Source organism: Mercurialis annua, linkage group LG1-X, assembly GCF_937616625.2.
Source record: "Mercurialis annua linkage group LG1-X, ddMerAnnu1.2, whole genome shotgun sequence".
Taxonomy (NCBI): domain Eukaryota; kingdom Viridiplantae; phylum Streptophyta; class Magnoliopsida; order Malpighiales; family Euphorbiaceae; genus Mercurialis; species Mercurialis annua.
The window spans coordinates 71,236,952-71,251,249 of record NC_065570.1 but is presented as its reverse complement, the minus strand read 5'-3'; positions in this window follow the sequence as shown (position 1 = coordinate 71,251,249).

Here is a 14,298-nt window from a genome sequence, read left to right as displayed (position 1 = left end):
TCTTTTGGTTTTATAATAACCATAATTAAATAATTAACTTAATTTTATTAATAATATCTTTAAAAATAATAAGATAGAAATTTAAATAATAATATATTAACCAAATACGGTATTTTAATTTTGTAGTTCAATCAAACTAAAAGATAGGTATTCCTATACTAATTTGGAGACAATTTAGTTTTGGAGATAATTTAGCTAGTTATTCTAATTAGGACTTTAATTATAATAGTGATTAATTAAATAACTAATTAGTTAATGACTATAAAACCTTTATTTAGTAGTAAACTGAAAAGGATTATTCAGTAAATTTGCCTGTCCCCCCCCACATCCGTGCTTTTATATATAGTAGATAACATTAATTTCAATGACCACGTACTCCTTTGGCTTAATAAAGTAGTATTGATTTCCAAATATATTTATATATATTCATAATTTCTTTTCATATAAATAAAAAAAGTTGAATTTACATAAAAATCAAATTAGTTACAATTTTACTAAATTCTTATTATATTTTTAATTTAATTATTTTTCAATATTATTAATTGTTGATGAAATACTACAATAAATTCCACATCACCAAAGACTCGTTTTATTGCCTGTAAAAGTTGAACAGTGGCCACTCAAAAAGGTATATATTATTTTGATATATTAATACATAAAAAACTTGCTTAAAAATTATCTGCCGTTGTGAGAAGAAAAAAAGAAAAGAATAATATTTTTGAATATCAATACAGCTGAAAATATATAGAGATATTTGTTTACCACCGAATTGAATAATCTTATTACAATGCCGATTTTAATGTCACAAATGTGGCTTACATGTGGTCTATAATACTAATAAGGACGGCTATTAAGCAGCTTAACCCAACACTCGTAAACCATTAAAGCTGGGAAGAAAGAGTGTAGATGGATGGTTAATGAGAGAGTTGAAAGTAGATCAAGTGGTTCAATCAATTGCATTCAAAGCCAGCCCAAATGCATCGCCCATTTTCTTTTTTCTAGCTTCCTGGGGACCCCTTAAGGCACCTCTTACGTATATGTGTCACTTGATTTTCAATACTTGGCATTAGGATTTAATCTGAAGGTCCAAATATCATATGAGCATACCAATTATAATCATATTCATAGAATAATCAGTTTTATCGAAGCTTGATGGCTTCTTCTCACCCATACACTGCCTTGCCTCTGTAAGCTTTTTCATCAAGTGGGCCGTACCTAAACCATCATTTCATGTTTCCTTTCTTGCAGGATAACCAGCCTACATTAACACTACCAAATCTTTTAAAACTTTTAAACTAAAACTATAAAAATAAAAAGAGGGCTAATAGTCCATATAAAATTCAAACCTTTCCCATTTTTTACAATTCTAATCAAAACTCTAAAAATTTACAATTTTATCCTAATTTAAAATTTTCGCATCGGTTATAAACAAATTTTTCACAAACAATTATATAAAGGCTCAATTTTTAAATTTTTGGATAGAATAGTAACAAGTCGAAACTTTTTGGATTTTTTGGACTATACATCCAATAAAAGAGCAAAGAAATAGTAAATTTAACCTAACATCAGTAATTTCGGAAAGAGAAACAAGAAATGGTGTTGGAAGCATCTGAAGGAGAGATAAAATTGGTGGAAATATAAACATTCCATGTGTGGTAGACTGCAAGTTAAGCAATGCACAGCAGTTGTCTGAGCGAGAGGCTGCTGCCTCCTTAATTCACAAGCAACTAACAAATCGGTAGCTAAAATCCAAATCCCAAGTCTCATTTTCCTCAACCTAACTCTTCTTTTTCTCATTGGATTTGCTTCTTTTTCTGACCGTTGGCTTAGATGCAGACCCAATAACAACTGCATATGTTTATAGAGGCATAACCCCACTCAAACTGGATTACTGTCTATTTTAGCAGACCTTTTAGTTTGGTGGTTTAAGCAATACTAATTACTGTAATTTCCCACTTTTGAACCCATCTTACCAACCTGAAAAGGAGATTAATATAACCTTAATCTGCCATTTCGATTAACTTAATAATGACACTTTGCCTATAATGGTTGATGGAAGTGCTTCTATTTTTGTTGTTTTGTGTCTTTGATTGATCATTAGTTTCTTTTGGAAATCATTAGCTATTAGGATTAGTCACCTAATTCATTTGAAATCTGATTTATCTTCCTAATTGTTAGCTTTTACAAAAAAATTGCTGACCGTAGTTAAAACTCAAACTTGATAGTTCACCACTTCGAATATAATTTTAGTATCAACTAATTAATTATTAGCTCTTACATATAAAAGTACTGAGAAAATTTATACAGCATTTTACTTATAGCTGCCATCTCTTTATTTTTGTTACTAACTTAGATACATTAAAAGTTTGAAGGCACTGATTAAACCATTTAATAGAAGAAGTTTGTATTTTAAAAACAGAACCCTAGTGCTGAATTGGTGTAGCCATCGGTTTACGGTCTAAAATTGATTCAACTGACGGTTTAATCAGTAAATAAATAAATCTCTAAATAGTAATCAAATGATTTTTATGGTTTAAGCGGTTCAACAATTTCTGAATTTTGCAAAAAAAATTCAATTTAAAAAGTTGGAAGTGTATATCTAATTTTTAGGAAAGAATCGAATCGGATTAATCTTTTATTTCCGATGAATAAGTTGAACTAGCCAGCTGATTCGATTCTTAAAACGTTGGTTTCTTCTACTAATTATAATTTAAAACACCAACATATATATGAATAAATTACTTTGTTTCTTTTTCTGAAATTAATAATCATATTCTCAACTTAGAAGACAATTTACCATATGGCGTTTGTTAAGAGTTTGGTTAGGGACATTCCAAGTTTTGTTCCCCCAACTTGGGAATAGAGGAATGGCACGCCCATATCATCTTTACTTTATTTTTGTTACTAACTTAGATACATTAAAAGTTTGAAGGCACTGATTAAACCATTTAATAGAAGAAGTTTGTATTTTAAAAACCGAACCCTATTGCTGAATTGGTGTAGCCATCGGTTTACGGTCTAAAATTTATTCAACTGCCGGTTTAATCAGTAAATGGATAAATTTCTAAATAGTAATCAAATGATTTTATGGTTTAAGCGGTTCAACAATTTCTGAATTTTGCAACTTTTTTCAATTTAAAAAGTTTGAAGTGTATATCTAATTTTTAGGAAAGAATCGAATTGGATTAATCTTTTATTTCCGATGAATCAGTTGAACTAGCAACTGATTCGATTCTTAAAACCTTGGTTTCTTCTAATTTAAAACACCAACATATATATGAATAAATTACTTTGTTTCTTCTTCTGAAATTGATAATCATATTCTCAACTTAGAAGACAATTTAGCATATGGCGTTTGTTAAGAGTTTGGTTAGAGACATTCCAAGCTATGTTCCTCCAACTTGGGAATAGAGGAATGGCACGCCCATATCATCTTTGCATTAATCAGCAATATCATAATAATAAAATCAAGGACAAGAAATCTCACTCTTGTTTTTTCTTTTGCTTTTGTATGTCAGCAATTGCATTATGAAATTTTTTAATTCCATATAAAAATGCCACAAATAAAAATATAGCAATAGGTCCACACCACACAACTCAATTTTGCCAATTTTTTATGAAACCCATGAATATTTCCTAACGTTCTTTAACTATATATAAAAAAGTTCCCTTTCTTTTCCTTTATGCACCACAAGATAAATCAGCTTTCGGCCAGGCAAAAATTGGCCTAATTAAACTAGTGTAAATTAACATAGTTTCTAATTAATTCAATATATTTTTTTTTATCAGAAAGGCACATGATTGTATAGCCAATCCAGCATAGCTTTTGATATTTTTCTTTCTATTTTCCCACTAAATCTTAGAGAGGAAATGTAAAAGAAATGCTTTCTTTATTCCCACACATCCTTCAACATCCTCAGCTTTAATTTTTGTAACCCATGTGGTGAATGGTGATTCAAGACTTAGCATCACATGCAACCACCTCCTTTACATCACACCATTATTCCTATCACCCGTCATTTCCTTTTATCATGTTAGAGGTATAGTAGAACAAATATTTTTACGATTCGACTATACTATTTTTCCATAACGGTTGTCGATATTTAGTTTATTATTCTCCCCATTCTATAAAAATAGACAAAATAACTATTTTTAGTGTATCAAAATATAGACAATATTAATTTAAATAATTAACATAAAATACCAATATTAACCTTCATTAATCTCAACCACTTTTTTATATATCATAAATCATCATTAATTATCACTTTATATAATATAAGAATTAATACTCCCTCCGGTTCATGATATTTATCGCATTTGGCCATTTCACATGGATTAAGAAAGCAATAAATATATCTTAATTTGTATGTATTTTTAGTAAATTGTCCATATTAATTACACTATTTTTATATTTGACTAGTCTTTTTTAGTCCTATTAAATTATTTATTGTTAGGGATAAATTTGAAAAAATAACAACAAGTACTCTCTTGGTGTCCTAAAGTGACAAATATTATGGATTAAAATAATTTTTCAAATGCGACAAATATTATAAACCGGAGGGAGTAACAAACTTATCTTTTCAAAACTTAATTACAATCCCAACACAATAATACCTTTCTCATAATATAAATTTAATATTTAAAATATTTAAATATTTAAATTAAGGTTACTATTGGAAGTTAACAAAATATAACTACTTTAACCATTATTTCTTAATTCTTATGCAAATTTTATTTCGCCTATATTTATGGAACGGATGGAGTATATTTTAATAACGCAATATCCATTTGTCAAATAACGAAAGATTATCCAATTATTTAAGTAAAATTTTACATATGTGACGATATGTCAATTAAATGACATTTTGACAATCTATAGGCAACATAAATATAATTTACCCCGAATTGATCATGTAACTTTTTATTGTTTGATCGAGTTATCTATGTTGGATTATCAAAATATAATAAAGTAAATATCATTATGTAAAACTAGCATAGTTATAAATGATTTTTGATTTAGATTTAAACCCGAACAAAAATTTAAACTTTTAGAAGAATTGATTATATATTTAACATATTGAGAGAGCCTCTATGATCGAAGTTATGAAATTGATCAATTAATAACTATCATTTGATTGATTAAATGTACTAGATCGAGTAAATGTATGCTTATCATTGCTTCACATGCATAAATATATTAAAATTTATGATATAGTTGTAGCTTCACCCATGAACTTGAGATAAATAGATTATTTTACATATTCTCATTTCCATTCATTCCTTATTTTCATTAGTTCTGTTGATTATTACACTCACTTTTAAGCCCTCTTTTTTTAAACATAATCTTATAAGTTTTCATGCATAGAATAGATAAATGATTCCAAAATAACATAATTATGATAATTGTGGGCCTCGTCAACTCAAACCCAATACATACAAAACCAAATCTTGATTTTGCATTTTGGGTTGGATTAAATCTTGTATTGCTATAGAAAAAGGTCTTTTTAAGTCTATACGCCATCTTATCTTTTTTATGCAATTTTAGGCTCCAAAGTGTTAATTTTATTTCAGTTGTAAGAGACATAGCATGTGCAGATTGATAGTGCTGATCATTCGAATGAAATTTATGATTGCTTCAAGATTTGGACTTAGTGGTAGAAGTATATATCCGGTAGTTGTGGGGTTGTTCTTGCATCACCGAGTCTCATCTCCAACTTCCTGATACTTTTCTTTATCTGTTAAAAAAAATCATCTTTCGCGTTTATAGCAATTTGAACACGTCTTTTAAAACTCGACATCAAAAAGTCTAATCTTTCATTTGTTAGTATTTTACAGCTCAACGCTATTATCTGGTGCCATTTTATTGGTTGAAAAGGGTAAAACAAACGGCATTATTTGGTGTGGGAAGAAAAATATCTTAGCACTAAAAAATGTCAAAAAATAAAAAATTGAGCCTTTTCGTGCTAACTTTTAAAAATTGTATTTATATCGCTACAAATGTAAAAGGTTAATTTTTTTTTAATGCCTCTTTCTTTTATGAAAATTTGTAAAAAGATATTCCAATTTAAACTTTATTTTCAAAATGTTACTCATAGTTTAAAATTCTAACTCTTACTCTCTTATTATAATATTTTTGTATGTACTCTTTAAATTCATAAAATATGTTGTTTAATTTATTTTTTGAAAACCATTTGAATCCATTATAATTTTCTTTCAGAAACTAATTAAGAATCTATTTTTAGAAACGACTGCAAACTGTATTTTAAAAAACAGTTTGAAGTTGTTAGAATTTTTTGAAACTGTTTAGAAAACCGCTTTTTCAAAACAGTTGCAAAATATATTTTTAGAAACTGTATATTAAAAAATACGATGAAACCGAATTTGGAGGATGAAAACAAAGCATAGGATTAAAAAAAATATTGACACGCGCTGGGATAGGATTTTCGGGTTAAATTCTGAAGGTATTTATATAAACATCCATTTTTATATAATGCTTTATTGTCAAGTTTCTCACCAATCAAATCAACATGTTGCATGTGTTATATTAGTGATACTCTAATTAAGTAGAAGAAAGAGGCAATTTTGTTTTTCAAACTTCTTGTTTTTATTCTTTTCTCTCTAACAAACCCTAGCCACCTAAAACTTTTTTCTTATTTTTTTCTTCGGCAGCCGTCAATGGCTTAATTTTTCTATTGACGGTAGCCACCCCTTTTGTTTATGTTATTTTAATATCATAGAATATAATAAATAGCCAATTTTTTTTCATTTTTCTGACGGATTAAAATTTATCACGAAGCGCAATTCAATTATCAAGAAGCGACGATAGATTGAAGATCTTTCAGTAACAAAATGGGTTCGTCTATGAGCTATACTAGTTTTATCTATTTTTTATTTTTTGTCTTTTGTATGAATGTTTTACTTTATCCTTTCTTTATGAAAGGCTTGTTGTACTTTCTCTGTGAAAGGTTTGCTGTCTCCTTTTTAGAAGGAGTTGTTATCTCTTTTTTAGAAGGAGTTATATCAAGTATTGATTGAATCGGATGCAGTGAGTTAGCGGGTGTTTGGAGAAGTTTGAACGAAGAGTGATTGAAGACGGCACTTAATTCGCGAAACAGTTAGTAATTTATTTTTATTTTTTGTAAGTAAGGTCTGCGAATCAGGCAGCATGTTGTCTGTTCCATGTCAGGTCATCGGGTTTAGTTTTCAAATTATCCCGAGTTTCTTACAAATGTAACTGTTTTATATTCAATTTAATGAGATCCGGTGAATTAAAAAAAAAATATTAGTGATACTCTATTTCCTCACTGGACAGTATAAACTATACAACAAAAATTGTTCATTTCCTTTATCTTATTATAAAAGTGATACAATTTCATTTAAATAAATGAATATATGGAAATTTAAACACAAAATATCTGTAAGTATCATTGGATGAAAATACTAATCAATGATAAATGATGCTTTATAAGGTAAAAATTACGAATTAACGTGTTTAATAGTTTTGATATAAACTTTACATTTTAGTAATTCAAAATACGAATTTTGAAAATTTTAAACAAAAAAAATACTAATGTAGCTACTAGAATATACATTATGTTGACGTCCATGTCAATATTTTTTTAATTGCTTGGTGTTTCAAATTGTAAAAATCTAATAGTTTATATTTTAAATAGCTAGAACTAGTTATTTATGTTAAAATTATAAACATGTTAATTTTATTTTACAATTATCCCAACTTTATATTTTAAAAGAGTCCCACAACTGGAAATTGTCGAGACCTAATGAAAGATTATGGCCCTCTTTCTTTCTTTTTTCATGTGTTATTGAGGTCAATGATCAATTGTAGTGAATAACAACTCTTATCGTTTCTTGAATTAGTGCCAACATTTTTAATTATGGAAAACAAGAGATGGCAAAAGTAGAATTATCAATTCATGCAACATTTATAATCTCTAAACATAACTATTAGGATCAATGTCCATATCAAATTAGATAAGATTAGACTCATTAGTTTCATAATCAACAATAAATTTCAATAATTGCATTCTTAAATAAAGATAAACCATTTCTTATTATACTCTTAGCTTTTAAAAAGTTTGTATGCGTATACACAGTTTTTAATCACTTCGTCCAAAAAAAATATCCATTATTTCATTGTGGGATGTCATAAAGTATAAATATCTCTTCTAGTTTATTCCTCAGTTCAATTCAATTGATATTACAAATTTCCAATAGTACTTGTGAATGTATGGAGATAGAAAAAAAGGATAAAAATGACTTCAAATGTACAAATAGATATAAACTATATTTTTCTGAAATTATATATTTTTGGCTTAATGCCTTAAAAAACCCCGACCTTTCATCCCCTTTTCAATCCTACCCTGACGTTGAGAAATTGTCAATTTTACCCCAATTTACATTTTTTCATTTCAATTGTACCCTGAAGCATAAAATTGACCTTTAATTATTTGACAAAAATTCAATAATTTTTTTTTAAAATGGTCAATTTAATATAAAAAGTTAATTTAATGCAAAAAGGGTTAATTTAGAGAATTTTTCCCAAATTAAAAAAGGTCAATTTTATGCTTTAGGGTACAATTGAAAGGAAAAAATGCAAAATAAGGTAAAATTACAGATTTACAATATCAAGGTAGGATTGAAAAGGGGATGAAAGGTCAGGGTTTTTTAAGATACTAAGCCTATATTTTTTAAAAACAGAAGTTGTTTGTGTTCTCCACCTTATAATTTTTGGCCAAATTTCTTCCTCTTCCCTGAAAAAGGGAACAAAATGATACAATTCGAAGTTCTTAATTTCTCATTTTGGCAATTAATTATTTCATTTTTTCATTAAATAAAACAATAGCTGGTTGATCGTTAAATTATTAAAAATAGAATTAAAGGTTTCTTTTCCTAAAAAATATTAAATCTATATATTATATAATTGAGAGGACCAACGGAGCCCTCTCATTAATTCTCACCAAATAAAGCATTCTCAGCAGTTCCCACTTTTTTCAAAATACTAATTTTAATTTAATTATATTAATTAGATTTATATCACAACTTTTAACATCCTAATCTACATAAACTATTTAACATCCTACTCTATATAAACAACCTATTTACTTTTAAACATAATTAAACATTCATATCAATATAAATATCCACTTAGTATTCATTTTTTCGTTTTGTAGTTTCTAGCAGTTAGGGTTTAATTTTAATATTCATTCTCCTTTTTCATTGTGATTATTTTAATTTTAATATTAATTCTCCTTTTCCATTGTGATTTGTAGCCATCATGGTATTGTTTTTGCTTATTAAAATTGTCTATTTACCGCTTTGTTATCGGGGACAATGTTTTGTTTGTGTTAATAATATGCTTAAGTAATTTGTTCTTTATCTTCATCCAGATTTCAGTTTTTGTGTTGTGGTTGTTACAATATGAAGTTTGTTTTTTACTATCATCAATGGCAGCGTAAACTATGAGGAAAGTGGCAACTGCTAGCTTTAATTTGGAGGTATTGCATAATTTTTATAGTTTGTTTGTTGTTTTTTTTATTTCACTTCAATTAAAATGTGTTTTTGTGTTTTTAGGTTTTTTTAAATTCCATGTGTATAAAAAAGTTGATTAACAAACAACTCATATAAGTTACTATTTGGTTTGCTCCGGAATGGCAATGACCTTCAAAGGATGTACCCGGTTCACTATCATCAATCAAATTCATTAATATCACAATAAAGATCTGCAAATTCATCAACCATTAGAATATATTAATAACATCACTCCAATAATAAAAGTTTAATGCAATTACAAAAGAGGACGAGTTTTATCGGTGAGTGAGTGACCAATTAATAATTTAGTGAAAAATTAATGATGAATCCATAACTATCTAACTACAGGATATGTACTATTTTTTCTAAAAAGTTAAAATTAACAATTTATTGGAATATTAAAGATATAAATTAAGCTGAATTAGTAGGGTTGAATTGATTGTTTTAAGTTTATTTGATTTTTATTAAAATTCAACTAATTTTTTTTACTACTAAAATCGAACTAAATATTTTTCTTTTATAATTTAAATTTCACTAAATTAAATTTCCGAATTTCATCCAATTAAGTCGGTTTTGATGTTTCAATCTTCCTATAAAGTCAAATATAATATTGTACGATAACATCTCACTTTGAAGTTTAATATTAGTACAATTTATGATAGAATGGAATGGCTTTATATGCTTAAAAAGTGTGACGGTTTGAAATTTTCATAACACATTCACCAGTTGGATAGAATTGTGGAATATATGAAATAAATTTTTCTAAATGAGTGTCCAGTTGCATGGAAGTGACTACTGCATAGGTTGTATGTGATAGAAATAGAACTTTTTATACTATATTTTACTTGATAATAAAAAAATGGAAAAATTGGATGCATATTTTGAGTTTGCTTTTGATAAAAAAATTTAAATTTTTTTTGAGATGTGTATCACTTATGATGAGTAGCTAATTCTCATTTTATATATATAATTTTAGATCAATCTGTCAACATTGCCAATGCAATTTTTCACATTTTATAAGAAAATAAATTGCAGTCTTTGATGAATGGAAAATATATTTAACAAGAAGTTAATAGTAAATCAATATTAGGCCTCTTTGTTTATTGTAATACCCTTCACTCTTTCAATTACTGTTACTCTTTGCAGCTAAAGTAATCATATATATATATATTATATACAATCATATACATAATTGCTTTTTTCATTTCTTTATTCTTTTTTTAGGAAATTATTCTACTTTTTTTTAAGTTTATGTGAATATGATTTGCTTCATTTGACGATATCGCATCCATGCAGTTTTTTTTATAATTATTTTTATTTTTTCTATGATTTTGCTTTATGTTGATTTTATTCAGTTCTTTTGTTGTTTATTATTTATTATGTTCATACCTATTAATTAAGTGATTTGCCTAGACATATTTCAAATTTAGTGTCTGTTGGTAAAGTTTAAGAATGCAAAGAGTAGTTAATTACTTCTATTTTCAATACTTTAAAACAATCCACTACTATAGCTATTAGAATAGATTTTATTTTATTTAATATTATTAGTTTACATATGTTTATGTACTATGAATTTTATGTTTAGAATTTACTATGTATTATTATTGTCTAATAAAAATGTTTTTAATTTATACCAAATATCACATTGATTTCGCGCAGATGCGCGGGGATACGACTAGTGATGAAGAATCTTGGTTATGGCTATAATATGGGCCTGGCCATCTAGCAGGAACCTTGGGTTTTGCTTCTTAGACAACAATCAAATTCGAGCCCCAAAAGTCCATTCCAGCCCTCAATAGACACAGTTGTTTGTGAATAAACCTGTTTATGGCCGGACACAACCGGCCTTTAACTCCTTTAAATACAACTTTAAGTTCAGTTTGGGGGTAATTGATTCTAAATGGTAAAAAAAAATAAACTTTTATAACTTGTTGCAATTTAAACTAATTTTTTTAATTTTTGCAATAATAACCAAATTGTATTATGTTGTTGCAATAATATTCAAATTGCACATTTTATATGAATTTTTTTGAGTTTTTTTGCCACTTCTTGTGACTTAGTATATTATTATACATCAAAAATATTAATAGCCTAATATCTTAATTGAAAACAATAAGTTTGGCCACCAATTTGGCTATTATTGCAACAACAAAATGCAATTTGGCTATTATTGTAAAAATGCAAAGGTTTGGTTTAAATTGCAACAAGTCGTAAAGGTTTGATTTTTTTTTACCATTAAACCTTGATTCTAATGATTACTGGACTTTCGAATTTTTTTTTTCAGTTACTAAATAATTTTTCTTTTCTTTTTGGTCACTGAACTTTTTTTTTTTTGTAATTTTCCGGCCAAAAATGCTTAGGTGGCAGCCGGAATTAATTGTTTTTAACCTAAAAATTTGCTATATGTGCATAATTTGATTTAAAAACTCATTTTTAAAGTGAAATTATGTATGTGTGATAAATCTTCAAAGTAAAACTAGTAAAATTTGGTCGCCACATGTCAATTTCCGGCTGCCACCTAAACATTTTTTGTCTGAAATACCAAAATAAAAAAAAGTTCAATGATTGAAAAGAAAAAAAAATAGTTTAGTGAGTAAAATGAAAAAAACTAAAAAGTTCAATGATGATCAGAATCAATTACCCTTCAGTTTGGATTAGCTCAAACCTTATATCAAAAACACACATAATATATTTATACGAGCTCAGATCAAGTTTTTTTTTGAACCTATATTAACATTTAAATAGTTATGAAAGAGTAAAAGCATCTCTAACAGCTTCTTTGAAATTGACAAACTTTTTAATTCAATAAAATTTGTCAATAAATTAAAGTCCAATGGACTCTCCAAAATTTGAATTTAGAGTAAAAGGCCATTTTCACTCTCTACTTCATTTTTAAAACACACAAAATTTCAAATTTTAAAATAAATTGGTTATTTTTCATTTGAAATGTATTATTTTAAATTTTTAAGTTTTAAAACTAAAAAATAAATCAATATTATTAAAAAAATTATTTTGTAATATTTTTTATAAATGTAAAAATAAAATAAAAAGTAAATATTGTAGAGCTATGTAGCACGGAAACGGAAACGGGAAACGGAAACGACACGAAACGGACACGGGGACACGGCAAATTTTTCAAATGAAGGATACGTAACGTGGGGGGAACATGTAAATAATAAAAATCTAGGGATATTTATAATATTAAAAAGGGTTAATCTCAATAAAATACCAAACGTTTGCGAGTTTTGTCATTTATATAGCCATTTTTGGGATATTTAGAACCTTTTCTAGCCATGCGCGAAAAAAATCAAAAAAATTGTCATTCGTGAATAGGTTAAATTAGCCGATTTTGATTGATTTTGCTAAAAAAATGTTTCAATATTCCATATCAATCAAAATCGGCTAGTTTAGCCCATTCACGAATGATAAAAAAAATTGACTTTTTTTCGCAAATGGCTAGAAAAGGTTCTAAATATCACAAAATCGGCTAAACTAGACAATTTTGAAAGTTTTGGTTATAATTGACAAAAAACTCAAACGTTTGGTATTTTATTGGAATTAACCCTATTAAAAATTGTAAAATGTTACATATTTTAAATTTTATTTATATATTTATGCCAATTAATAAAATAAATTAAACATAATTCAACTCAACAAAAATAAGAAGATAAGTTTTACTGTAGACAAAGTAAACAATAAAAATATTGGATAATTGATTTAAAAAAATTATTTGTTGATAATTTTTTAAATTTTTTTTGTATAACTATATATATAACTTTTTATCTACAGAAACGGCCCAAAACGTTTCCTCATGAGTTTCCGAGAGTTTTTGGGAGTTTTCGGTTTCCGAAACGTTTCTGAAACGGGACACGCAATTTCATTGAAGTTTCCGTGCTTCGTAGTTGTAGAGTCTATTGGAATAAATTTAATTATATTACTCTTTATATTAAAGATACTTTTTATTTTAACAATTATACTCTTTAAAATAAAAAGTACTATTAGAGATGCTATAAGCCGTTTATAAAAAAAAAAATAGACAATACTATGGGCTCGAACAGAATTTAAGATAAAAAATAAGAGGAAATTAGGCCCTACACTACAAAAGACCTAAATATTCTCACAAGTACGACCTAATATTTCTTCTTGCCAAAATACAGTGCAAAATATCCGTCTTTTATATTTCACCTTTTTCCTTTGTTTTTTATCTTTTAAATTTCAATTAATACGATTGCCATTATCTCAGCGTGGATTTGATCCCGTCAGTTCACCACCACCGCCAACTCCATTTCCGGTTAGCTCTCCACCACCAGCTCCAATTTAGTTTTTGATTCTTTGACTCTGATTTGGTTACTATGATGTCGCCGTTGCTCTGCTCTCTTCATGACGTCGTCGTGGCTCCGTTGCTTCTTCTCCTTTCAATTAAATAATTTATTGATTTCAAAAACGTGGGAGTAATTTTGATAGAAAATTATTTATTCAAAAAAAAATTTGATAGAAAATTTGGCTCCTAATTAGGGCTAGGTTTCTCTGGATTGTGATATGAAAAACTAAAAACTATGGGTAGTGAGGAGGAAGATTCAACAGACCAAATTGTAGTTGCTTGTGGTGATAACAGTATTAATGTTGCTAACAATGACAAGTGAGTTTTTTTTTTCTCCTTTTATTATTCCATTTTCAAATTTTGTGTTATATTTATGTTTTTCTATTTGGAATAATATATGAAAATACGGGCACACACTTGAAATC